Here is a 26501-nt window from a genome sequence, read left to right as displayed (position 1 = left end):
CAGCAACTGTTGACTCAGGACCCACTGCATGCCCGCTGCTATGTTAAGTGTGAGAACTACAAGGATAAAGTAAAACCCAGGCCCTTCTCAACACAAACTGGCCGTCAGGTGAGGCAGAGTGGTGCAGAACAGTGATTACTCTATGACGGGCAAAGTGTTCGTATTCGGTCATGCCTATGATCAGGGCGCCGGGGGGAAGGGTCTCGAATGCAAGACTGGGAAGTTCCTTAAAGTTCTGAAGGGGTGATCGCAGAGCTGAGTTGGGAAAGCTGGCCTGACATAGGAGGGGAACAAGCACAGTTTACTGCAAAGGCTAAGAATGGGACCTTGGAGTCGTGTCTGGGCTGGATCCAGGTCCAGCACCCAAGAGCTGAATGACCTTGAGCAAGTGTCCCAACCTCTGTCGGCCTCAGTTTTATATCATCTCTAAAATGGAAATAGTCATCTCATACTATTTTGAGGATCAAATGAGATAATGCGCATTGCCTGGGGGGCAAAGTAGGTGCTCAGTAAATCATAAAGCATTTCCCAAAAAATGAAAGTGAAGGACTCGTTATATAATAAATAGGGGAGTAGCAGGAATGAGGCAGAAGAGGCAGCAGGGTCCAGATGATGGGGTGGGCGCCATGCCAGGACCCAGGAGATCATGGCCTGAGCAATCAAGTGTCATACACTCAACCCACTGAGCCACCCAGGAGCCCCTCCTCAGGCTCTTCTGTCCCCAGCTTTCGAAGCTCACATCGCACTCACTCACAAATAGCCGTTTCTTCTTTAGAACAATGACTTCCTTGAGGTGTCAGGGACTGAAGTTCACATTCCTAAGGCCAATGCCCGATCCGTGTAGACACTACAAAATAACATAGTGCTTCTTGGCGCTCATCCCAACAACACAGAAGGAGAAAGCCCGTGATGGAGCAGTGCACACAGTGCTTGGGGAAGCCTTCTTAGAAGAGATGGGAAACTTTTCCCAGAGGTCCTGTTTGGGCTGAGTCTTGAAGGAAAAGCACCTCAGATGGAGAAAGTTCTTTTTTATGGCTGAAAATATTCCTGTGTGTGTGTGTATCTCACATCTTCTTTATCTGTTCATCCGTCAGTGGACACTTGGACTGTTTCCATGCCTTAGTTACTGTACACAATGTTGCAGTGAACTTGGGCACGCGGGTAGCTTTTCGAATTAGTGCTTTCGTTTCCTTCAGATAAATATCCAGAAGTGGAATTGCTAGATCATATGGTAGTTTCATTTTTAATTTTTTTTTAAAGATTTTTATTTGTCAGAGAGAGAGAGGGGGAGAGAGCGAGCACAGGCAGACGGAATGGCAGGCAGAGGCAGAGGGAGAAGCAGGCTCCCTGCTGAGGAAGGAGCCCGAAGTGGGACTCGATCTCAGGATGCTGGGATCATGACCTGAGCCAAAGGCAGCCGCTTAACCAACTGAGCCACCCAGGCGTCCCTCATTTTTAATTTTTTTGAGGAGCTCCCATACTGTTTTGCATAGTGGCTGCATCAGTTTCCGATCCCACCAAGAGTATGATGGTTCCCTTTTTCCATAGTCTTGCTAAGCTTGTTATCTCTTGTCTTTTTTATAATAGCCACTCTTTTTATTTTGTGGGGGGAGGGGGAGAGAGGGAGAGGGAGAATCTCAAGCAGGCTCCACACCTAGCACGAGCCTGATGCAGGGCTTGATCTAATGGCCCCGAGATCATGACCTGAGCCAAAATCAAGCGTCAGATGCTTAACCGACTGAACCACCCAATAGTAGCCATTCTAACAGGTGTGAGGTGACGTCTCACTGTGGTTTGGGTTTGTATTTCCCTGATAATGATGTTGAGCACCTTTTCATTGTATGTCCTGTTGGAAGAAGGTCTATTCAGGTCCTTTGCCATTTTTCACTGGATCATTTTTTTTTTCTATTGAGTTTTAGGAGTTCCCTATATATTTTGGAGACTAACCCCTTACCAGAAATGAGATTTGCAAATCTTTTCCCCCATTCCATAGGCTGCCTTTTCATCTTGTTGATGGTTTCCCTCCTCATGGTGTGGAAGCTTTTTAGTTGGATGTAGGCCTACTTGTTTCTGTTTGCTTTTGAGTTGCCTTTGTGTTTGGTGTATAAATGAACTCTTAGAACTGCTTTTGCCCTGAAGGCATCTGCCAACTCTGCAGGGAGCTGCCATGAAACTGAGTTGCATTTCTGCTCACTGAGAAGTGAGCACTGCTCGCTGGAGAAGTCCAAGGGACACCACCCCCTCATCCCCGACACATGCTCAGGGTAAGGTGACACCAGACATAAATCTATGTTCTTTTGGCACCAAGGGGCAAGATTCCTGCGGGACAGTAAACCGGGCCCAGGCATCCTGAGGAACAGTAGACTCAATTTGCGTCTCAGAGGTGGTGGTACAAGACAGCTCAGGTAGGAATTTAGCTGAAAGCCGTTCTGGTTTTGATGGTCCAGGCATCTGCAGATGAAAACATAGAGGAGATCCAATTTTCGTTTAAGCCACCTAATAGATGATTAAGTGCTAGTCTTCATTTGCATTTCCTTAATACCTAAGGATGTTGGACATTTTATAAATTCTGGTGAAGCGTCTGCTCCTATATTTCATCTATTTTCTTTTTTTTTAAATTTATTTATTTATTTGACATACAGAGATCACAAGTAGGCAGAGAGGCAGGCAGAGGGAGAGAGAAGGGGAAGCAGGCTCGCCGCTGAGCGGAGAAGAGCCCGATGCGGGGTCGATCCCAGGACCCTGAGATCATGACCTGAGCCAAAGGCAGAGGCTTCAACCCACTGAGCCATCCGGGCTCCCCTATTTCATCCATTTTCTAATTGGATTATCTGGGGGGGGGATTTGTTTGCTTGTCTGTTTACTACTGAGTTCTTGTTTTCTAGATAAGTCCTTCGACAGACATACAGCTTACAAATATTTTATCTCAGTCTGTAACTAGTCTTTTCATCCTCTTAATGGGGTCTTTGGCAGAACAAAAATGTTAATTTTGATAAAAATTAAATTTAATATATATATTTTTTCCTTTCATGGGGCCTGCTTTCTGGGTCAGGTCTGAGAACTGTTTGTCCAGATCAGGGTTTCTCAAAACTTAATATTCTCAGTTTGGAGAATGTGGAGCTAAAAGCGAACACAGCAGCTCTGTGTCGCCCATTTCTCACTTATCTGTGTATCCATGGTGATGACCCTTCGGGCAGACTCTCGGAACGCCTGGAACATTCGCACAGCTGCAGGGGGAGATGGTATTCTAGATGCCCAAAGCAGGGGGTTGAGAAGAGCAGGATGTCAGTGTGTTTAAAGCAAACAGAAGGACGCTGGCCCAGTCAGAGCACAGGACTCTTGATCTCAGGGGTTGCGAGTTGAGCCACACGTTGGGTGTGGAGACTACTAAAAAAAAAAGCAAACATAAGAGTTTCATGATGCTTCCCTGGTGCATGGTTGGGGGCCACGCTTGATCACGTGGCAGGTATCTAAGTAGTTCTGTTTGAGAACTTTGGACCCTAAAGACTCAAGTGGTCTTTCCTGGGCCAGGACATCTTGGATTCGCTCCTGCTGTTTGCAGAGTAGGTGTGTCTGTGCTATCCCCGCGGAGAGATAAGAAAGCCTGCATTTGACCTCTCCAGGTTTTGCTTATAAATATCTTTTTCCTGCTGTTCCTGCGTTCTATTCTTTGCTTTACTGAATCTTAACCTTGAGTATAACTTTATGTGGGGTCCTGTGAGTCCTTATTGTGAATTATCAAACCAGTTGTGGGACAAGGGGTTTTTGTTTTAAAATGAAGAATTCAGTTTTTCAAATTGTTACAAGACTTCAAAAATCAACTGTTTCATATTGAGTGAATCTGGAGAGCTGGTAGCTTTTGAGGAATTGGCCCATTTCGTCCAAGTTGCTGCATTTATATGCATGGAGTGATTTACAGTGTTCCCTTTCTCCTGTTAAGGTCTTTGGAGTCTGCGGGAAGGGCCAATATTTTGCTCTTTCTGGCTTTTTGTTTTCAGAGCATCTTTATGGAAATTATCTGACATGATTTCTAACTACAACCCCGTGTGGCAGGCAGGACAGGCATATTTATGGGCATTTAGCTGCCAGAGAAACATGCCTGCTCAGAGGTGCCTGTTTTAGGACCACATGGACAGAAGATCACAGACCTGATATCAGACCCCAGGGCGTCCCACTCCAAGCTTCTCCGCTGGTAATAAGGTCCCAACTATCCCTCCCACGAAGTTCTGTTGCCTTCCATAACCACCTCTTGGGTCTTTCTTAACTGGCACCTTTACTCTCTACCTAACCTTCCGGTGTCATGCTTTTCCTTGAGTGAATCCTCTCTTACAGATTTTCCCTGTAGTGTGCTCCTGGCCTTCTCACACTCGGCCTCTCTCCTTTCTCTAGGCCTTGACTTTGCCCGATCATACTTCCTCTTCTTGGAGACTCCCCAGCATACCAAGGTCTAAGCCTGTGGTTCCCAGCAGGGAGCAATTTTGTCCCCCAAACGACATTTGGCAAGGTCTAGAGACATCTTTGAGAGTCAGAACTGGTGAGATGCTACTGGCATCTAGTGGGAAGAGGCCAGAGATGCGGCTGAATATCCTGCTGCCGTCACGACAGCCCTGCCCAGAACAAAGAATTATCTGGTCCAAATGTCAGTGGTGCCGAGATGGAGAAACCCTGCTCTCATCCCATGCCTGGGGAGGCCTTGTCTGACTCCTGAATGGCTCTTCGTACGTGTGCCAGGCCACCAGGGCTGGGATGCTTTGAATTTGTGGTGGATGACTAGACAATTGTGGCTTCGTCGGCTACAAGGAGGCAGAGTGGCTTCCTACCACACGGCCACAAGATAGGACTCCAGACCCCTTTGGACTTCCATATCGAATCCATGGAGATGGAATTATTTTGCTGATGTCTCGGTGTCACCTGTCAAGCCCCAAAGCCTGGCTGGGTTATGGCTCCTGGTGGTCCCTTACATTACTGATTTGAGCTCAACGTGAACATGTAGTGCTGTGATTTTCCCTCGCAGACTCTTCCGGCTGTGTCCCACACATTTTGATACGCTCCATTTTTATTCAATTCCATGTGACTTAGTCCTCTGAGACTTCCTCAGAATTATTTCCTCAGGATTACTGTGCGTGTGTCCATGTGTTTAGAGAATTTCTTGTTATCCTTCCATTACCGATTTCTAGTCTGATTCCACTGTGGTCAAAGTTCACACTCGGTATGATTTAAATTCTTTTGAAATTGCTGAAATTTGTTTTATGACCCAGGAAATAGTCTACGTGAGGAGTGCCCCACACTCACTTGAAAAGAAGTATCCTGTTCTATAAATGTCTGTTAGGTCCTGTTGGACGACAGAGTTCTGTGTCCTTGATGATTTTCTAACTAGTCATTCCACTTACTGTTTAGACAGTGGTGTTAAAAGTCCTCAACTGTAATTGTGCATTGGTCTATTTCTCTCTTCAGTTCTACAATTTTGCTTCATGTATCTTGGAATTCTGTTGTTTGGTCCAGACACTTTTAGGACCACTGTGCCTTCTTGGCGGCCAAATCCTTGAATCAGGATGTAATGTCCTTCTTTATCCTTGGCAATTTTCATTGAAGTTGACTTCCTCTGATATTAACAAAGCCATTCCTGCTTCCCACTGACTAATGTGTGAATGGTGCATTTTTCTCTATGCATTTACTTTCAATCTACATATATTTTTATATTTGAATTTCTTATATACCATATATAGTTGGATCCTGTTTTTAAATTCACTCTACCAATCTTTGTGTGTGTGTGTGTGTGTGTTTAAGTGAGCAAATGGCCACCAGGAATGCCTCTCTTTGACTTTCTTGGTTTAGCAATTCCAGACAGAACATGCCTCTCTTCTGGTAGCTCCAAGAGCTTTCCCAAGGAGGCCTCTCATTGGCCTGGCGCTATTCCTTGTTCTTAACGAGTGGATGTATACCACCTACATTTACTGTAATTTTGGTATTTAGGGTGGAAGACTGCCATTTTATTACTTGTTTACTTTCATTCCTCTCTTTCCTTTTTCATGCTTTTCTCTGGGTTGCCTGAACATTTTTTATAATTCCACTTTCATTTATCTATACTGGCTTTGAGGGCATCTCTGTAGACTTAAGTGCTTGACATCAACTTTCGATTGCTGCGGCATCCATTTCAACGACCTCCATCTTCAATTAACATACGGCTGGGCAGATGGCCCAGGTGCCAGTAAAACAACTAGTCAGGAACAAGGCCAACCGGACCCATGGAGTTGCCCTCACAGAGAGCCCCGAGTAACCTAGATTAACTGACCACTTGGTCTCATCTCTCCCTTCCCGTGCTGATTCCTGCTCTTACGCCTTGAATTTGCTAATAGTGTACCTGTGACGCTCTAGGTACCCCACCCTCAGTCCCTAATACATGCAGAGCCCTAGGTCCCTTTTCTCTCCCTCTTTCTCTCTCTCTCTCTTGACCCAGGACTCCATGTGTGGCTCTGGGGTGTGTAGTAAACCATGTTCTTCAAAGTTCCCCAATGGTTTTGCTGAGGTGCATCCTGAAATCATAGTAAGACCCACAAGGGCTGGTCCAGCCACAGAACTGGCCCTGGTGCTGGTGGAAGCAGGGAATGTCTGGGGGGGGGTGTGGTGTGTGCTCAGGCATTCCTAAACAAGAATGTCACTATCAACAGACTGGAACTGACACAACAAGCTCGTTGGATAGTTCCCCAGCCCCCGGCCCCAGTGGATGCCCTACATGTTATACATGTAAAAATTACTCCAACAACCTCCTGGTGTCAATATTTTTAACCATATCATCTCCATCTAGGTCTCTGTACCCATCTAGGTCTCTGTACCCACGCACACCCATTTATAATTGCCTCACATATTTCTTTTTCATATAACGAACACCACGTCAGGCAATATCAGACATTATTTCAAAAACTCAAGAGGGGCTCCTGGGTGGCTTAGTGGGTTAGTCCTCTGTCTTCGGCTCAGGTCATGATCCCAGGGTCCTGGGATTGAGTCCCGCATCGGGCTCCCTGCTCAGCAGGAAGCCTGCTTCCTCCTCTCTCTGCCTGCCTCTCTGCCTACTTGTGATCTCTATGTGTCCAATAAATAAATAAATAATCTTAAAAAAAAAAAAAAGAAAAACCTCAAGAAGATAGTCTAATGTGTTCGCCCAGAATTTTACCATTATCATTGTTCTTTCTTAATTCCCAGTGTTCTCTCCACCATCCAGAGTTGTCCTCTGTCCATATTGGACATTATGTCCGGGGTTCATGCTGCACTTTAGTGGGAAGGAGAGAGAACCGCAACTGTGTCATCTTACCTGTAACCACCATCAACCTCTTCTAACGCTTTGATATTTTAGGCTTATTTTTATTTTATTTTTTTTTTAAAGATTTTATTTATTTGACAGAGTACAGGCCCCATGCGGAACTCGATCCCAGGACCCTGAGATCATGACCTGAGCTGAAAGCAGGGGCCTAACCCACTGAGCCACCCAGGGGCCCCTAGGCTTATTTTTAAATAAAATTTTTACTTCCGAATAGTTCGGTTTTACAGAAACGTGGCGAAGATACTGCAGAGTTCCCATACACGCCTGTTTCCCCCATTAACCCGTCTGATGGTATCTTTGTTAGAACAAATGAACATAAAGAACCAATGTTAATACGTTACTAAATAAAGCTCACCCCTGATCTAGATTTCCTTAACATTTACTTAATGTCTTTTTCAAAGTGTTCCAAGAGCCCATCCAGGATAGAGCAACCTGTTCAGCTGTCATTTCTTCTCAGGCTCCTCCTGGATGTGACAGCTTTTCTCAGACTTGCCTGGTTTTTGATGACCCTGAGAGTTTGGAGGAATCGGGCATTTTGCACAAGGTCCTCAAGTGGGATTTTCTGATATTTTCACTTCATTAGTCTGGAGTAGTGGCTTTTGGGGACAAAGACCACAGCGGTGGTAAAGGGCCACCGTCATCACATCATATCAAGCGTATGTACATCAACAAGCCTGATCACTGTTGAAACTGACCTTTATTGCGTGGCTGGGATGGGGACTGTCGGGTGTTACCGTGTAAAGTGGCTACTTTTCACCCCCAGCCCATGCTGTACTCTTAGGAAGGAAGTCACCATGTGCGGCCATATTGTTTCTTTTCTTTCTTTTTTTTTTTTTTTTTAATTTTACACTTACATCATAATCATTTTGCACAAATTCTGACTTATTGGAGGAATTAATCTTCCCTGGACCTGTGTTTTTCCAAACATTTCATTTTGTTCCTTAGGCCAACATGAAGCATTTACGCAACAAAGAAAAGATCAAAGGCCTGTTTCCGGAGACTATTTCTCTCAATACTTCCATGCACTTAAAACTCACATCCTCATGAGGCCTTTAAATACGATCATAGCCATTTCCAGGAGAAACCCCCCAAATCCTATGCTGCTGTAAGGCGAATGCAATTCTTCTGAATGCTTTGTTTCAGGGAAATTTATCAGAAGAAACAGTTTCATTTTCTCTGGAAGTTTACCTTAAGAAGAAACTCAGATCTTACAAATCATTTCCTCATGAATTTCCTAAATTCCCCAAAGGGAAGCACACTTGTGAACGCCATTATCTCTCCTTCTGACATAGATGAGGCTATTTTTAGGCGAGGCGGACAAAACAGCGGAATGGTTCACGCTTTGTCTAGACTCCATGGCACACTGAGGCCTGGGACATTATCATCCCGAGTTCCCTTATGCCCACATCACAGCACCTGAAGCATCATGTTACCCTTTTATATTACTAAAGACCATCGTGAGTCGTACGGCTTTGCTTTTATGACGTATTTTTCAAAACCGGAACTTGTTTGATGTTGAGTGTTTGGGTATGAGTAATTATGAGAAAATAGGACTCCTGCCTACCAAACTGCTGCAGGAACACACTGCAGAGGAAAAGGGGAGACTGCTCGAAGTAAGGATATTGTCAGAATGTTCTCTGTATGCAGGAGGCTCTGTGCAGTCTGACAATCATGGCAATCTCTAAGTGATTACCACCATCCTCCACTTATCCACCTTAGAGGATAAGAGAGTTCCAGAAATGTACAATGAGGCAGTAGCCTTATCAGACGGGAGAACAATTTATAAAGAGCAAGGGTTAAAATAACTATGTATCAGACAAGGTACAGACAGGAAACAGAAATTCAAGACCCACATTCAAATGGGAACCGAACCCATCCTCACGGCAGCATTTCACAACGGCTGGGGAAGGGGAGGTGATGGGGGAGAGAAGGAGCTGGACCCTCACCCCCCTCCCGCCCCCCGCCTCCCCTCAAGGTGAATTAATTTCATGGGGATCCAAGATTTTGACATAAAACAACAGAACTAAGAAAGTACCTGCAGAAAGGGTGAACATTTTAACAGCTCTGGAGTGGGGAAAAGTGTACATATGCAACATTCAGAAGCCATACGATAAACATGGGGTAATTTGTTTGGCTTAAAAAAACAAAAAACAAAAACACCCACAACCTCAAGAGACAAATGACAAATTTGGGAGGAAGGCCACAACGCGTGTGACACGCAGAGGGACAAGACCTTCAACGAACACAGAACTCCTGCAAAAGGATGAAAGAGAAAAGCGAACAGGAAACGTAAGGGGTAACGAGCACAGGGAAAGAGGGCTGACCTACGCGTCAGTCACTTCTCATTGCCTAGACTAAACCAAGTGAAAATTCTGGAGGTGAGAAGTTCAGAGCCACAGGGCAGGGGCACCTTCCTCAGGTTCGCCTGGCCGGCTTCTAGAAGCGCGTGTTCCTCCCTCACGCGCTCCCAGGAGCTGCACCTTCAGGCGTCACCACCGGGATTCGGGAGAAGAAGGGGTGCAGGCAGGGAAAAGGCAAAAGGTTTCTGCTCTGCCGGCCCCCACTTCAGTAAGTTCTCGTGGAGACCCAGTTCTGTTTACATCTCATTTGCTGGCTGCGCGGCGGCAATACGGCGAACTAATTCATTTTTAACCTTGCCTCCTGGAAAGCGCAGAAATCCTAAACATACCACTTAGGGATCTTCACAAAGTGAACACATCCACTTGACCAGCATCCAAATCAAGGAACAGAGGGGGAACAGCCTCCTTTCAAGATCCCGTGTGCTCCCTCCCAGTCACTAGAGAAGGTGTTATCTTAAGAAAGGTATTCATTAAGAAAAAAAGAATATAAGGAACTGGCCATCTGCCACACCCCTCATTTTCTAGATTCACCCCAAAGCACTCTGATTCCTAAGTCTTCTCCCCAAATTTTCTATTCTCCGCCCAAGACACGTTCCGGTTATTTGAGAGAGAATGGCCGGGGCTTTTTATTTGCTGGGATTTTATATTATGAGGCTGGGACCCAGAGAAAGCGGGACCCCAAGCAGGAACTTTCTGCAGGAGCAGACTCACAGGTTAACGCACGTGACTAGGGGGACGTTCCAGAGAACCATCAAGGACCCCATCCCACGAATGGGACAATGATAGGGATAATTTGCAATTCCGTCTGCATCTTTTAGAAGTGAGAAGACCCTAGAGTAAATGTGGCCACATCTTAGGAGTTAGAATTTACTCAGGATTACAGTATTCCTATTAGAGACCTCGTTACGGATACGGCGACTTCCGCGGGGGGCTCCCATCCTACTGAACACTGAAACATTCATCTTAGAGAAAGCCCGCTCTGTGGAGGCCCCTGCCAGCACTCTAGAAACTTCGCAATCCACAAGAACTCTACAAATGCAATAAATGTGAGGGCTTTCGGGAAAGCAGAGCTCATTCAACGTCAGAGAATTCACACTGGAGAAAAACCACATGCACGTAATGGATGCGGAAATGCTTTTAGAGCCCGTTCACGGCTGATCAGACATCCGGGACTTCAGGGCAGGGAGGAGGTCTGTAAGCCTAATGGCTGAGGGGGACTCGGACAATGCCAGCTAATTTAGTGGGGACTTGAGCCAGTCCGATGTCATGAATGCGGACAACCGTCTAGGGGAAGCGTGCAGCGGATAGAACCTGACACCATTCATCCTCGAGAGAAGCCTGGGGGCCTCATCGATGGGGAAAACCGTGTGGGGACAGGGTAGCCCTTTCTCATCGTTGACAAGTTCATGGGAAAAACTCTCATGTTGTACAGACTGTGGGAAGCTGTTTAATCCGTAATCACGCTAATTCATACTGGAGATAATTCATACTTGATTGCCAAGGGGGACGAGAAGCCTTCAAGATCTTTTCCTTATTTTACTTCAGAGAAACCTTCGCGGTACAGGGCCCCACTGTGGGGGTGGGGGAATTCACCGTGTATTAAGCATCACAATGAAACAAACATGCATCACATCCGAGGAGGAGGTCACCCTTTTTTTCCCGTCCATCCCAAAGCTTTCATTCTTTTCTCTGATGAGATCTGGAATTTGTGTGTGTGTGTCTTCAGTGACTGCTTTTCCTAATATCTCATTGCTTTTATAACCTTAGCTTGTAATTCTAGGTGTTCAGTACTTCTCCGGAGGGAGTGAAGGAGACAGTAGGCAAATGTCAGGGTTGGCCTGGTTTTGGCCTTTGGGGGCAGGACTTCTAAGATACGCAGGGTCATAAGGGCTGTGCCCAGAGGGGCGAGGCTTAGGGACGGAGTCTGCTGCCCATGTTCGGGCCCTGTTCGTTTGATGAACTTCTACAGGCCACACGTCTCTTCTACTGATGATGTGGGGACGGGAAATGGGTGGGTGAGACTTTTCTCAAGTTCTGAGCGCAATGACATGCGTGAGGATGCGTGAGGAGGGTTCCAGGTTATCTGTCACGTACCTAAAACTAGAAATGGAAAGAGGAGGGCTTCGAGTGCTCGGGATCAACGTCTCCTTGCACAAGGGAAGGCAGGACCACACATTTCCTGTGTTGGGTTGAAGAAGCCCCCCCAACCCCCCGACCCCACTGCTTGGTCAAAGTTGGGGCAGAAGAAAGCTTAATCTAGTCCTTACCAGCGGACGGCTTTCCCGCCTCCCAAGCAAACCAGGATGATCCCCAGACAAGGACTCCCTAAGACATCCCTGCCTCCCGCGATCTTTACTCTCCAGCTGAGGTAGAAGAGATTCAGATCTTGCGCATTTCTGGCTCCTGGCTTTGCGGAGAAAACAGGAAGAAATAGCGGTGCGAGAGGGAGAGGAGGAGAAACAAAGGATGAAGAAACGGGGGGAGGGGGCGCCCGCACCCAGGCAACGGCCACGATTCAAGCTCTGTTCCCAAGAGGATCTGAAATGTCAGAAAGGCTGGCTGGAGAGCTGACGGAAAGGCCTCGTTTTCCACCAGTTTAGTTCCAGTTGCCATAAACTCCTCCCAGCCAGTACTTGGCCCCTGTGAAATCCCGCTGTGGAGCCTGGCCTCCCGCAGAAGTGATCCCACCCACCCGCCGTCTGTCCATCGCAGCTTGCTGCCCCTACCACGTGCTTTCCATGGCTTTCTGCCCATGCTTAGGCTCTCTCCCTCTCCCCTCCGTGTACCTGTGGCCCCCAAAGTCATCACTGAGCTCCATTTTAGAAGACTCACGCTCATGCACATAGAACTTTCCTGAATCTGTCTTTCCTCATTTGAGTCCAACAGACCCCAGGGAGATGGGACTATGTGCTGAATTGCTCCGTAGGCTGTGAGAAATCTTGACTTGTATCTCCTACCACGTGAGTTAAGATTTCCACTGTCCAAACGTGCAGTGATTTCCCATTTGGATCTAAACCAAGAGCCATGGGGGCTTCAAGGAGTTCATGACGGACAGGTTCTGAGGACTGCAATACCAGCTAAGAACGTCTTAGGCCTCAAATAGCAGAAATCTGCTTAGAAGACAACGACATTTGATTAATGTTTCAAGACTGGTAGTAGCTGATTCCAGGATAGGTATAGTGGCTCAACGATGTCATCTAGGACCAGGCTCTTTTTGTCTGACTGCTGGGCCAACTTTGTGTGCTGGCTTTTTCCCTTGGTCTTGTTGCCTCATGGTCCCAAGATGGCTGCTACAGCTCTAAGTGTCACATCCTCAAACATCCATGTCCGAAGCAGGAAGAAAGGCCAGGCTTCTTCACCACCCTTCCTTTAATCCTAAAGCAAAATTCTTCCCAGACGTTCCTCCAGCCCACTTCCTCCTAATTTTTATTGGCAGAATGAAGGCACGTGTTCCCCTCTAAGCCAGCTGACCGCGGAGGGAATAAGGAACAAGCCTGTCACAGTGACTCACACGCCACTGAAGAGAGACCATGAAAGCACCAGGCACACAAGAGGAGACACCATTTTGGGCACTTCCGCCCCACTTCAGGGGATGCCACGTGAAGAAGAGGGGACAGATCCTACTGGCAGACAGAACCAAAGCCCCCACCCTACAGCCACAAGCAGACAGTAGCCAAATCCAGCCATCTGGGCCTCTTGGGGTGAGGCCCAGACACAGTGGAACAGAAAGAAACTGTTCCCGCCTTGTTCTGCCTGAGGGTCCCACTCAGAACGGAGAGCAGAAATCACAGATTCTTGCGTCTGCCACGACCCAAGGCTGTCCCCAAATGCCCACAACAGAACTTCCAGTAAATGCGGCAGAGCGGGGGTGGGGGGGGGGGTAGTCGCCCGTGAACCTGGCGGCCATGGGGGTCATCGGGAGGAGGTTCAGCACCCACGCGACGTGGTCTCTCAGAAACCACAGGCGGGCCGCGAAGGGGCTGAGCCAGCAGGACCACTTCGACGTGACCCCACATCAAGACGCCGCGCGGATTGGGGATTCCAGCGACGCAAGGGAAAGTCCAAGCGGAGAAGCAGCGGTGGCCGCCGCCGGAGGGACGGGCAGACGCGGAGGTGAAGCCCTGACCCTCCCCCAGCTCGCTGCCCGCCCTTGGGCAAGTTATTTAACCTCTCTAAACCTCATTTTCTTCATGTGAACACGAGGACAGGAACACGCGACTTCCCGCGGCTGCTGGGGATTCGGCGGGGTGCTGCGCGCGAGGCCCTTGACCGTGGCCACCGAGCGCCGGCTGGGCCGGTCCGAACCTGACGCATGCGCCCACCAGAACCCGCGGCTCCGCGAGCATCTCCTCCCCCACCACCACCCCAGTTCCCCGGGAGTGCCCAGCTGAGAGCCGCCGGCCCCTCCAGCGTCCTGCTCCCCCTCCAGCCCGCACGGGATCATCTCTTTCGATCACTACCCGTGTGCCTTCATTTCTGTTCAGTGGGGTCTCCGGGTGGTCACTAGGGAATCATGTGAGAGAGCATTCTGGTGACCCACTGCGACACTCCAGCCACAAACTTCCAAAGCCCGAGCACGCACACCTGGTGGCCAGCTGTGCTCCTGCCCAGACACACTGGGGTGAGCAGGAAAGCCCCTGGCAAGCAGACAAAGAGGAAGCTGGCAAGGGCCCTCCCTTTCTCTCTTTAACCGCTGGTGACCTGCTCACATCTCCACCAGCTTCCAGGTTCTGCTGTTCGCAAGCAGCCCCGGGCTCCCAGGAGATGTGGTTCTATGGGCGACGCCAGCTCTCGGGACCAGCACCTACTATCCAGCCTAGACATTTTTAACTCACCAGCTTTAAAAGAAAGCAGCAGAGAGCTCTGAGGCTCTGTAAAAGCCTGGATATATACACAGGATCGCCCCCCACTGCCCAAGGAGACAGGGAGTCCACAGCTCACAAACACAAGGGGGCACCGTCTGTTTTGTGCTGAGGACCCAGGACTTCGCCATAAAGCAAAGGCAGGACACACTCACTGGGGGCTGGGGGGCGCAGTAGGACACTTGAGGACAGTCACTAGCAACTGTTCTTCTTGGGCCCTCCGCGAACTCCCTGGCCGCAGGGAACTATGGGAGCATGCCCCTACTCCAGCCGGGCGCTAAGCCAGGCACGGCTTCAGACACAGGCTGGGCCCTCAAAGAGCTGTGGGTTCCTGCTGAGGATGGCCCATACGTCAGCCAGACCTAACCAGGACACTGCATGGCCAGTTCCGCAACAATCCCGATCGCTCGCTTGCTCCCCGCCTCCCCTGCCCCGAAGTTACTCAGGCATCAGGCGTGGTGGGCCACGGGGAGAATCTGCTCGGCCCGCCCGGCGTGAGCAGGTACCAGGGGCAAGCGCTGGCAACAGGGACGAGATCACCTTCCTCCTGCGTGACCTGGGAGAGTGCGACGACAACTGTCCCAGAAGGCAGGCCACATCTTGGGTCACCCAGGGCATCTCCGCCCACAACCGGGCTGAACCACAAGTCCGTGGGCTTTGCCTGCAGTGGCCACAGCCGTACCCGGTCTCCAGGCCAAGTCCCGCGGTGCTCAGAGGGGCCGTGGAGAACAGCATGGACAGGATGTGGTTCTTCCTCGAAGAGCTTCCTTGAAGTCTGTTGGAGGAGAAGATGATGTAGTAGATAGGTCAGGATGGCCTAGAGCCTCTCCTGAGTGCTAAGGGGTTTGTGGGCCATGAACTCTCAAAGGACGCGGCCGGGGGAGTCCAACTGTAGCCTACAGAGTCCCAGGAAGGCTTTGGGGGGGAGGTGGGCTTCAGGCCAGGCTGGGGGAGTGGGCAACTTTGGAGCCATAGGCTCTCTTCGTTCCTGGAGCACCTATGACATGGGCAATGACCCCAGGCGCTCAAACACAGCTCCCTCCTCACCCCCCAGGAAAGTAGAGCCTTTTTTGTTTTTTTTTAAGGATTTTATTTATTTATTTGACAGAGGGATCACAAGTAGGCAGAGAGGCAGGCAGAGAGAAAGGGGGAAGCAGGCTCCCCGCTGAGCAGAGCGCCCAATGCGGGGCTCGATCCCAGGACCCTGAGATCATAACCTGAGCTTAAGGCAGAGGCTTAACCCAGTGAGCCACCCAGGTGCCTCGAGCCTTCTCCTTTTGCTGGGCCATCACAGGAGGACACAGCCAGCGGCGGGCGTGTTGGTGCCACTGCAGAGCTCGGTTCCTTGGAAATGGGACTTGTGACACTCTCATTCCTATGATGTCATCACAGTGTGAGGCCAGGACTGGGACATCCTGACTGAGGCCAAAGCTTAGCCTTCGGGCCAGAGCAGAACCCTTCCTGGGGGGGGGGCGGGGCTGCTGCTTCCAAGAGGCTGGGACCCGGAGACTTGATGCTGGTAAAGGCATTGCTTCAGAAAGCCTGACTCTAAACCCCAACCTCACTCCACCGGTGTGATACACGTGGCCACGCATTTGGGCAGAATTCTGGCAGGATACCAAACAATTCATACAGAGGAAATCTCTGAATATTATGAATTGGGGAAAATTTCCTTCATTTCCGAATTCATCCTAGAGAGAGAACCATGAATGGCACTGATGCGGGAACGTCGTCGGGAGGAGGCGAGCAGCTCTGAAGAGATGGGGAGGACACAGAGCAGTAGCGTGGGCCCCATAAAAACCAAGCCACGTCAGCCCCACCTTCCGAGCGCCACGCAGGAGAAAGTGCCATTCTCTGTGGGCTGAGGCAGGGACCTCGCCCAACAGCAGATAAGTCATTCCGCAGCCAAGTCTTTCAGATGCCATGAATTGAGGGCGGCGATCATTTGAGCAGAAATCAGCCCTTATTCATCTCCCCAAGATCCTGACTAGGGAGAGGGCTGCGGCTCCTCGGGAATGAGGGAGCTCGTGGGGGCTCGAGGGGGGCCGCCGCACCGGCCTCCGCATGCTCGGACCAGAACATGTTCCTATCGGAGAAAAACACGACGAACGCAGTCTAGAGAAGGATTTTGTTGGAACTTGGAACGTTTAGCACCAGCGGTGTAACGGCCTGGCTGTGAGAACCCAGACAGCCCGTGGGACTGTTTGTTCGGGGGACGGTTGAGCCAGTACCGTCTGTGTGGGTCACAGCGCTGAGCGGAAGAGAGGAATGGGGACATCGCCCTTCCTCTTCGTCAGTCTTCAGGAAAGTCTGGTGTCACCTTTCCTGTTCCTTGCCTCGGCCTTGTGAGGATGCCGTCACATAGTCCCGGCCCGTGTGGGCCTGGGCTCTGGAGGGCAGGAGGTCACCTGTCCGTGAACAGGCTGGTGACCACTGTGACACAGTCCACGCTGGCGAACACAGCCCAGGGGAGGCCGCTGGGCCTGGCTCGTTCAAGCGCTCAGCTGTCCAACAAGTGCCTTTTCAGCATCTCTTCTGCTCTGGCCCTGGCACTAGTATTTGCGTGTTAGGGGGTGCGGATAAAGCACAGGGGAGGAGGAGGGGCCGGCGGCAAGTGGCCCGGGGGACCGAGGGGACAGAAGGGACTTGGGAAAACAGCGGCACCTCTGAGATTGCGGGCAGTGTGTCCGCGTCCCCGGTCTCAGGGGGGGGCTCGGGAGAGAGCGCAGGGGAGACAGGGAGGAAGAAGTCTGTTCTCCTGTCTGCCATGCGTTAGGTGCCAAAGCACTCTGCCAAGGGACCCTGCGAGCCGGGTGCCTCTTAGCTCCACTTTGTGAATAAAACAAGCGACAGGCTCGCCTATTAAGTGGCCGAGCCAGGACCCGGGGCGACCTCTGTCTCACTCAAGCCACGGCCTTTGCGGGCCACGTTTCCAGAGACGCAGGGGATGATGAGAGGGAGTGTGTGGACTGGGGGGAGGGGAGGAAGCAGGGAAGGGGCTGGCTTCTGCAGACCCGACTGTCAGGGGACAGGCAAGGGCTCGAGCCCCGCTTCATCCGTGTGGCAAGTCTAAACCGAGCCCCACGGCATGCCAGGCGCTGTACTTTGGCCCTGGGGATGTGAGTCAGACCGACACGGCCCTGCCCCCATGGAACTGCCATTCTAGAAGGAAGCAGACAACCAACCCCGCATGCTGTGCGGTTTGAAAGGGGAAGCACAGAGAATTACGGAACCCAGACTCACAGGCGTGAGGGCAACTTTGGGGAAAAAGTAACACGTTGGCTAAGACCCAGAAGAGGAAGCCTCAGCCTGGTTGGTGCAGAGGGGAACGTGCGGGAAGGTCGTCTGGTGACGGAGCAGAGTGACAGGGGCCCAAAGACCGACCGTCTCGTGTGTGTGTGAGGAAACAGCGCAGGTGGGGAGGCATGCAGCTCAGAACGGACCCCGAGAGCCATGGGAAACCGTGAAGAGGGTCACATGTAGGGGTGACTGGGGCAGGTGTGTGGTTTATCCCTTCCCCGGGAAGCCCACCGCTGCCAGCGAGAGGACAGAGCTGTCCAAGGATTCCGCAAATTCGGGCAGCCGTGGTGGAAGAGGGAGGCCGGCAGCTCTTTTCTGCCCCTCGCGGAACAAGAAGGGTTTCCAAGAGATGCAGTGAGCAGAAGGAGCGAGGACTCGTGTTACTGGGGGCCCTGGACGGGAGCTGCGGGTTCCAGACCCCGGGCAGGGCAGGGAGTGCAGGCGGCTTGCAGACCCACGTGCGAGAGCAAACACCGGCCTCTTGTGGCCAAAATGGGTATTGCCGTTGCGTTCACAAACAGGCCTGCGGGCGGGGCCTTCTGGCTTCCCACCCTGAAGAGCGGGGCAGGTAAGTCCCGGCTCCAAGTGGCGGTCCACCCGAGGGGGTCTCCCACCTGTTTTTTCCTGTTTTGTTTTGTTTGTTTGTTTTTAATTTATTTGACAGAGAGATCACAAGCAGGCAGAGAGGCAGGCAGAGAGAGGAAGGAAAGCAGGCTCCCTGCCAAGCAGAGAGCCTTCGAGGGGCTCCATCCCAGGACCCCGGGACCATGACCCAAGCCGAAAGCAGAGGCTTTAACCCACTGAGCCACCCAGGCGCCCCTGTTTTTTTTGTTTTTAAGATTAATCTGAATAATGGGGAAAATGTGTATATATGCTCAGAAACTGATGCTAGAGAGACGGTCAATGTTACCCATGACTTCAAAACAGATGACTGCTTTTTTTTTCATTTTGTTTCGACTTATTTTAAAATTTTCTGTTCTAGACACCTATTCCTTTTGTTAATAGGAGAATAAATGTATCATTACTATTTTTTTTTTTAAGGCTGAACTGACATAACAGTGGCCCAAGAGGGGACTAAAGGGGAGACCGGGGGCTACGGAGAGAGCAGAACGGCTGTGTGAGGACCCACTCCTCAGGCCCTTCCACACCCCGGGAGCAGAGAGCCCGGCCAGCTGCAGGGCGCGCGGCCTGGAGGACGAGGCCTCCTGAAGGAGCCCTCCGTGCTGTCACTCTGTGTCCTGCTTCGGCTCACACCCCCTGCTCCCTCCTGCCTCTCCAGCTCATGTGATCGCTTGTTCTCATCCGTCTGCCGCCCTCCTGACCTGGTCACACAGGGAGGGGTCTGACCACCCGGTTCTGAGTGATGTGGAGTGTATTCCCTACGCCCACATGGAGGGTCCTCTCTTTTGCAGGCTGATGCTAAATGAGGGCTGGGTTTGCCCACAAACTGTGGCCATGCAAGCTGTGTATATGGGGTCTCTATCTGGACAACTTCGAATGAAGCACTCACCTGGTCTAGAGTTCTGGTCAATTCTGTCACCGTCGTGGCTGCTTCTTCCCTCTCCTGCTTGCAACTCTTCTCTTGGGCAGGGCAGCAGCTTGGCCTCCCATGTGGAGGCTCCCCAGTGCTGGCCCAAGGTTCTGGAACATTCTGAGGTGTCTCCCAGGTCTGATACCGGTGAAGAGTCACTCTTGGGATCTTCTTTCAGCAAGCTCCTTGATTTAAGGTGAAAGCCTAGTCCTTACTCCTGAAGTCACCATCTGCAATCATATGTTGAAAAGCCAAATGTTACCTGTTTGCTCTGCAAAGAAAAGCCATGGAAATAAAACGCACGCCTACTGCTGGGGATAGATGCAATAAACCAGGACGTATATCACAGCAGTGAGAAATGAAGTTATAGTGAAGTAATTAGTGATCACACTGTTTTTAAAAAAGAAAAGCAGGGGGCACCTGGGTGGCTCAGTGGCTTAAAGCCTCTGCCTTCGGCTCAGGTCAAGATCTCAGGGTCCCGGGATCGAGCCCCGCATCAGGCTCTCTGCTCAGCAGGTAGCCTGCTTCCCCCCTCTCTCTCTGTCTGCCTCCCTACCTACTTGTAATCTGTCAAATAAATAAATAAATAAAAGAAAAGCAGGTTATGCAGGGCGCCTGGGTCATACGGCTGGTTAGGCAGCTGACTTTGGTTTCAGCTCAGGTCATGATCTCAGGGTCCTAGGATCGAGCCCCATGTTGGGCTTCATCCTCAGTGGGGAGCCTGCTAGAGACTGTTTCCCACTCCCTATGCCCCCCAGCCCCCTCGCATGCTCTTTTTCTCACTCTCTAAAGAAATCGTTTTTTTTTTTTTTAAATAAAAAAAAAGAAAAAAAAAGCAGGTTTTGGGTGCCGGGATGGTCCAGTTAAGCGTCTGCTCAGTCATGATCCCAGGGTCCTGGGCATTGGGCTCCCTGCTCCTCGGGAGGCCTGCTTTCCCCTCCCACTCTCCCTGCTTGTGTTTCCTCTCTCACTGTCTCTCTCTCTCTCTGTCAAATAAATAAATAAATTATTATTATTATTTTTTAAAGATTTTATTTATTTGACAGAGATCACAAGTCATCAGAGAGGCAGGCAGAGAGAGAGAGGGGAAAGCAGGCTCCCTGCAGAGCACAGAGGCTGATGTGGGGGGCTCGATCCCAGGACCCTGAGATCATGACCTGAGCCGAAGGCAGAGGCTTTAACCCACTGAGCCACCCAGGTGCCCCTTTTTTTCTTTTTTAAAAAGCAGGTCATGAAATAGAGTGAGATTCTGAAGGAGCACACCACCCCCCGCCCGCCAAGTTATGTTACAAAGCTGGAGAGAGGATGAGGGAAAAGCAGGCTCTGAAGGGGTGCGGGAAGGGGATTCTGGTGTGGGAGGTGGAAGGCTGATGAAGCTGCCCCCAGGGGCAAGGTTAGTGACCTCCAAGGAGGGGCATCGTGGGGGTCAAAGCTTGAGGTAACTTCAGAAACAGGGGGGCCCAGGCAAAGGGAAGGAAAGCTGGATTTGAGGGTGTGGTCCTGTGTTGGTCAAAGAACTCCCATAATCATCATTAGAAAAATAGGCACTTTATGGGCGCCTGGGTGGCTCAGTGAGTTAAGCCACTGCCTTCGGCTCAGGTCATGATCTCAGGGTCCTGGGATCGAGTCCCGCATCGGGCTCTCTGCTCAGCAGGGAGCCTGCTTCCCTCTCTCTCTCTCTCTCTGCCTGCTTCTCCATCTACTTGTGATTTCTCTCTGTCAAATAAATAAATAAAATAAAATCTTTAAAAAAAAAAAAAAAGAAAGAAAAATAGGCACTTTATAGTTTACAAAGCACTTTCTCCTCCTTGAGGCTTACAGATGAGGAAACAGAGGTACAGCACGGCTAGCACGCAGCGGAGCCAGGAGCTGAATCCAGCTGGTTCCAGCTCTCTCCAGCTGGTTCTATGCTGCTCAGCTGCCCTTTACGAGCATGGCCACTGAGGAGGTTCTAGCTTAAGGCCAAGAAAGAGCTTACGCTTTATGACTGGAAGGGCCCAAACACAGAGCTGGTCTCAGCTGGAGATCCAGAAGCCCCTTGTAAGACCAGGCGATAGCCATACATGCTGGACCCTAGGAAGGCCATGAAGGTCAGGGGGCTCGCTGGGGTGGCCACAGAGGCCGGCAGGGCACTCGGGGACACAGAGCGACAGCTGCTTCCCAGCCAGTCCAGAAGCATTTCAATACTTTTAACAATCCATCCATCCCTCCATTCTGGTGGGCACCAGAGGAATGCCATGCCGGCCTCTGGCCTCCCCTAATTCTGTGTCCCACAGATCCCACTGGTGACAGGGGACTCTAGAAGTTGTACAAAGTGTACTTATTTCAGTCAAACCACACTTCCACAGAAAGGGACGTCATGTTCTCCGGATGTAAGTGATCATGGCTGTATCCAAGTTTGTGAAGTCTGTTATTGGCCTCTTCCGCTCCTGCAAAGATCAGGGGCCCTGCCAGGCTAAAGCAGCCGCCCCCTAGTGGTGTTACTTGGCTTTGCAATGAGCACTTACAGTCCTATTACCAAAAAATAAGAGATAAGAAGTCTGATAAGAGGGGTGCCTGGGTGGCTCAGTCGTTAAGCGTCTGCCTTCTGCTCAGGTCATGATCTCAGAGTCCTGGGATTCAGCCCTGCATCGGGCTTCCTGCTCGGCGGGAAGCCTGCTTCTCCCTCTCCCACTCCCCCTGCTTGTGTTCCCTCTCTCGCTGTCTCTATGTCAAATAAATAAATAAAATCTTGGGAAAAAAAAAAAAAGAAGTCTGCTAAGAAGAGTCATGGCTAGTCTTTCTGCAAAAAGGTATCCAGAAGAGGTATGGTGAAACCCTTACTTTGAAGTTTTAAGAACACAGTGGATAAGAGAACTCCAGGAGTGGAAAACTCAGCCAGAAAGGAAACCCCCATGTGACTGTGGGTCATGACAAACGAACACATATTACAGTTTCTGTAAACAATGATGCAGATTTGAGCAGGTTCAATAATGACTTAATTGAAGTACTTCCCTGTAAGAAGAATGAGAATGTCAGAAAATGAAAAATTAAAAAGCCTAGGAAATGATCCAAAATCTAATTCAATCCCCAAAGGCACCAGGGGAGAGGGAAGAGGAACATGACATGACATGGTGCTGGGTCAAAACAGACATGGCCTTCGTTCTCCTAGGAAGACCCACCCCTTCCTATCCTCACACTTAGTTCTCTCTTCTGCCTGCTGGCTTGGTTCATTTTCTCACTCCCGCCCTCCAGCACGACCCCCAGGGCCCCTCCATTGCCCAGCGGTGCACTCCCAGCCCCAGCCTGACTGCCTCCTCTGGGCAGGATGGCCATGAGCTGCTTCAGCTCCAGCAGCTCAGGATGGGCAACTTGCACACCATCCCTGTGCCCTCAGCCACTGGCAGAAGAGCTCCCAGGGCATCGCAGAACCTTGCAGGGCCATGAGCCTCCTGGTCTTAAACTCTCTGAAGCCAGGACAGGCCTGCGCTCAGCTGGGAGGCTGATCACCAGGCAGCCTGGTCCTCTGCTTCCGTCTTCAAGGTCAGAATTCTGTCCTGCTTTTGAAGGACCTGGGGGCACTGGGACACAGCGCCCCTCACTGCGGTGCTCATTCTTGCCAGAAGACCCCAGGGAGGCTCACAATTCAGAGGAGCTCTATTTCAGACACGTTCTGAAGCACAATAACATGAAATAAAACCCCTTGATTATGGTCCTTTTCAACACCACCAAAGACAGTAAAATAGTACAAGGCCCTCTCCCCTCACTGGCCACGCTGGGTATTTTTTCCAGCGAATCTCAGACATCATTCGACCTTAAAACCTGCAGTATGTGTCTCTAAGACTCTTTTCCTTTTTAATGCACAACCCCAACAGCCTTTTCACAACTAAAAGTTTTAAACAGCGGCTCTGCCATATTGCCAATGTTCACATGTACCAGATTTTTAAAAAACTGCACGATCGTTAGACTCATGGTCCTTATAAAGTTTACAGGTAGCATCTGGCTGATAAGTCTCCTTAGGGAGGAAAGTCCACTTCCCTCTTTAAAAAATGTTTTTTAAATCTTGTAGTTTGTTAAGAAGTACTTCAGGTGGGAGCGCCTGGCTGGCTCGGTGGGTTAAAGCCTCTGCCTTCGGCTCAGGTCATGATCCCAGGGTCCTGGGATCAAGCCCCGAGTTGGGCTCTTTGCTCAGCAGGGAGCCTGCTTCCTCCTCTCTCTCCCTGCCTGCCTCTCTGACTACTTGTGATCTCTGTCTGTCAAAAAAATAAATAAAATCTTAAAAAGGAAAAAAAAATAAAAAAAGAAAGAAGTACTTCAGGTGGCTGTCGTTAGAACAAAATGACATTTAACCAACGTCTGGGCGCCTGCTCTTTGCCAGGCACGGCGCTCAGTGGGGAAAGAAAGGCGTGAGCGGACAGACTAGGTTCTGGCCTTGCTCTGGGGCAAACCCTGCACTCTCTCTGGCCTTGGGGATCCCTTCTCTAGGAGAAAAGACTGGACCAAGCGTTCCCTCGAGGCCACGCTCTGATGTGGCTTTCATCACTGTGACCCACTGTCCGAGCCTCTGCAAAACGCCTACCAGATACCTTCCCTGGAGCCCGGGCCCACACCGTGCCTTTCCGGGCGGCCGCCCGTCTGCCGGGGCTCCCGGAGGCCGAGGAAACGCGGAAGAGCTTCCCCCGACGCCGCCCAGCTCCGACCGACCGCAGTGGCGAGCAGTAACCGCCACCGCTCGGAACTCGGCGCACGGGCGCTGCTCCGGCCCAACTACAATTCCCAGAGGCCTCTGCGGCGAGCCGGTCACCATGGAGACCGGCCGAGTTCCTGCGCTCCGCAACGGTCGGTGGCCTGGGTTTGCGAGGGGCCCGTGCGCGGAACATCCCCCAAGCTTTCAGATGAGCTGGTCACGTGTCCCCACCACCCAGGCTTTGGCTCTGGGGCCCGAGGAGACGGAGCCCTAACGCCACACCGAGGGCGTGGGAAGACGGACCTACATTTCCCAGAAGGCCCCAGGTGCACCCCACTTCCGGTCGCTCGGCACTGAAGCGGTAACAACCGAGCTGTCGCCAAAGGAGTCAAGTTCTGGGTGTTTGGGCTCCTGAAGCCAGGAAACAGAGGAGCGGGAGACGGAGAAAGAGGATAGGGGAGGAAAGCAGAATGGAAAATTTGGTTATAAAGCAACGTTAAAGAGCGCATCCTCGCCTGCTTACCTTTTCCACGGACGCTCAGGGCCGGCGTGGGCGTCGCACAGCCTTCTGGGAAATGCGGGCGACGCTGCCCTAAGGCCTATGGGAAGTGTAGTCATTAACTGTCACTACATTGAGCACCTGCGATAAACCAGGCACGCTGTAGATAGGGGATTAAACTCGCCTTCTTCCTTCTTGTCCACTCAAACACAAATTTTACGTCTTAATTACCTACGGAACCGGTCCCGGTTATTTATTTATTTATTCATTTGATAGAGCTCACAAGTAGGCAGAGAAGCAGGCAGAGAGAGGAAGAAGCAGGCTCCCTGCTGAGCAGAGAGTCCAATGCAGGGCTTGATCCCAGAACCCTGGGATCATGATGGGAGCCGAAGGCAGAGGCTTAACCCACTAAGCCACCCAGGCGCCCACCTGTCCCGTTTTCTTCATGCCAGTCGCCAGTGCTGTGTTTCAGACACTGGATTTCCTTGTCAGCCTGCTCCCAGTCATATTACCCTTAAGTCATCTCTCCATGGGGTCGCCAAAGTGATCGTCCCTGCTCTGCTTAGGGCTTTTCAGCAGCTAATCTAATCAAGTTCACGCTCCTTGGCTATTATTTGGCCTTACTGTCTCGGACTAGTAACCTCATACAAAAGAACGGTTTGTTTTGTTTGGTTTTGGTTTTTTGTTTTGTTCTGTTTTGTTTTTAGATTCATCTCGTTAGCGATTGATACCTCAAAATTATTGTCACTATTTTTTAAAAGTGCAAGGCACAACTTCCTGCTTTGAACCAAAAAGGGTGATAAATTCCAAAGTGTAGTTGCATTTACAAGATATCCTTGAAAAGTACTTGAAGTAGGTTCCTATAAGTAGAAACCAAGTCACTCACACTCTGAAAAAATTAATTGAATTCCCCTGAAAAAAGTATTTCATTCCATCATATGGGCAACACACCTAGGTGCTTTCCAGGTCTTGTGAAGCCATACAAAAGAGAAAAGAAGGGTGGTTCTTGTACAAAGTACTTATCACAGAATTTCAGTTAGACAATAATGTAAAATAGAGGAGTTATTTTTATTTTACATAGCACTTTGAATGTCTAAGATCTAAAATTATGCCCCATCCCAAGAGCTGCTTAAGAGTGGGGTAAATCTGCATTGAGGCTTTTGAGAAAGGAGGCATACTTTTAAAAGCTATCAGAAAGCCTAGATAGGAATGAGCTGCAGGAAGATAGATGAGGTGTTGCTCACATCAAAGCACCATGAACTCCCCTTTTGAAGTGGGAATACTTGGCAGACACAACATTTCCATTGGCTTTTAACTTTGGTAGGAAGAATGGCCAGGATCATAAGCGTAGAGAATTATTTAACTGATAAAGCGGTTTCGAAGTCGCATTAAAAATGTCATCTGTTCTTAACACTGAAAAGCAGAGAGTTTCCTCCCTCCTCGCTAATTTAATCTCTTTGGATTTTTTTTTTTTTAAATAGGGATCCTTCATTTGTTGCTGAAGAAAAGAATACATTTGTTGAGAAAGTACCAGCCAAGGCCAGGATATTCCAGGTGGGGAAGGCTGAGGTCAAGATCTAGAAGAGTCATAGTTCAGAGTGATTTCCTTGAGTTGTGCAGTTACTTTTTTAATTGGTATTTTTAAAAGTTTATTTATTTATTTGACAGAGAGAGAGCGAGCCAGCGAGAGAGCACACAAGTAAGCAGAAGGGCAGGCAGGGGTTGGGGGCAGGGAGGAAGCGGGGCTCCATCCCAGGACCCGAGATCATGACCTGAGCCGAAGGCAGAGGCTTAACCCACTGAGCTACCCAGGAGACCCCTTAATCGGTATTTTTAAAAACTCTTATAGGTTTTCAGTTATCAGCAAACCTCTGCTCTTGTTCTAATAATTTAGTTATCTTGCAGTGGGGGTCTTCTGATGTTCCACGAAAAGTGTAATGATCTCCAGGGGCTTTCCTGAACAAT

The 26501-nt window shown here is 50.2% G+C and overlaps 2 long non-coding RNA genes across 5 annotated transcripts; one reads left to right on the top strand and one right to left on the bottom strand.

Annotated features, from left to right (window-relative positions):
* Positions 1-1742: 1742 nt before the first annotated feature.
* LOC101689639 lies at positions 1743-24617 on the bottom strand. 4 transcript variants are annotated; one of them, XR_006605238.1, is made up of 4 exons: positions 23937-24309; positions 19351-19601; positions 15223-15315; positions 1743-2451 (listed from the first exon to the last, which is right to left on the bottom strand). It is a non-coding gene; the product is annotated as an uncharacterized LOC101689639 (long non-coding RNA). The 4 variants fall into 4 exon arrangements; XR_001180993.2 differs by lacking the exons at positions 1743-2451; positions 23937-24309 and adding an exon at positions 24561-24617 and having other exon boundaries at positions 13033-15315; XR_001180994.2 differs by lacking the exon at positions 1743-2451 and having other exon boundaries at positions 13033-15315; positions 23930-24301.
* Positions 16028-19354, top strand: LOC123390693. The gene is made up of 2 exons (XR_006605239.1): positions 16028-18408; positions 18882-19354. It is a non-coding gene; the product is annotated as an uncharacterized LOC123390693 (long non-coding RNA).
* Positions 24618-26501: the final 1884 nt, after the last annotated feature.

This window comes from Mustela putorius, unplaced genomic scaffold, assembly GCF_011764305.1.
Source record: "Mustela putorius furo isolate JIRA1106 unplaced genomic scaffold, ASM1176430v1.1 tig00000139_pilon_pilon_pilon, whole genome shotgun sequence".
NCBI classification, from domain to species: Eukaryota; Metazoa; Chordata; class Mammalia; order Carnivora; family Mustelidae; genus Mustela; species Mustela putorius.
Note: the sequence above shows the minus strand (reverse complement) of the source record. Positions and strands in the feature narration are given on the sequence as shown.